The following is a 1,259-nucleotide window of genomic DNA, read 5'->3' on the forward strand; positions in this document are numbered from 1 at the left end:
ATATTTTAACATTTCATGTCAAATTACTGAGAATTTGGTACAGATTTGTTGAACGGTGGATATATTTCTTTTCCTTGCAAAAGAGAACCTTTGAGGGTATATTCTACAGGTGAAAATAATTCCATGGATGGCAGAAAGGGAGGCATGTCTGTGCTGTATTTTATGATGCATAGTGGAATATCATTTTAATGTTTCTTTTTCTCTCTCAGATACACACTCACTTTTTTTGCTGGGGTATTCTCATTCAGAGAAATGATAAAAACACACATAAAAGCAGTTTTTAAAAAAAATCTTGGAAATAACCATAAATGTTTGCATGAGCCATGTATGTTACATGAGGGTTATCCTATCCAGCTGGCTTGACAAATAAGCCAAGGAAATGCACCCTCACTGCCGCTTGCCTTTAGATGGCCTGGCTGCTTCTGCAAAGACTGCCTTTGGATTTGAGGGGTGGGGCAGCTAATATTTTATATTGCTTTTAGAAAGTTACCTTTAATTATCTTTTATAGATGTTAATATTTCATGAAAAAGGTCAGGGTGGGCAAGCAGAAGAAACAAGAGCTGGCATTTTGTGTCCACACTGACCAAATCATCTTTCCTGTGGTGTTTAACATTTGTACTTTACAGCTGGCTTTTCTTACAGCCAGGTCATTTCTGGGGAGGTGTGTCTATATCCCTGCATGTCTGAATGACTCCCAGAGTTACTTAATCACTCACTAATTGCAGAAATCCCTCCTCTGCTCCCCTTCTTAATTCCCTCAAGTTCACAGAGCAATTCCACATGTACATCTTGGGCTTCAAAAGGCAGGCGTTCCTCACTTTACAACTGAGGAACTGGGGCTGAGGGGGTTAAGCGCCCAGATGCACTCAGCCAGTTAATAGGCACACCTTGCAATGCAGCATTACTGAGTTTTAATCAGGTGGGTTTCTGCCAGTCTCTGACATTCAAAGGTCCTAGAGTTAAGCGTGGTATAAGACCTGAATAGAGAATTGGTACAAGATGCTAAAGCTGTCCTGTGATTGACTTTTGCATCCAGTGCCCAGTGCAGCAGCAGGGCAGTGAGAAGGAATTCTAGATTGGGTTTGTCAGTAGACTCCACTTCCTGCCCCAAGGCTCCCTTTGGGGATGGCATCAACCTACTTAGGTGCTCCAGTGGTGAAGACGGGAAAAGTCGCTTGCTAACAAGTGAGGTTTTCTTGGGTATAATTTACATAAAATTTATTGTTTTAAAGCTATCCGTTGGGCCCTTAAAGGTGGA

Source organism: Tamandua tetradactyla, chromosome Y, assembly GCF_023851605.1.
Source record: "Tamandua tetradactyla isolate mTamTet1 chromosome Y, mTamTet1.pri, whole genome shotgun sequence".
In the NCBI taxonomy this organism is placed as follows: Eukaryota; Metazoa; Chordata; class Mammalia; order Pilosa; family Myrmecophagidae; genus Tamandua; species Tamandua tetradactyla.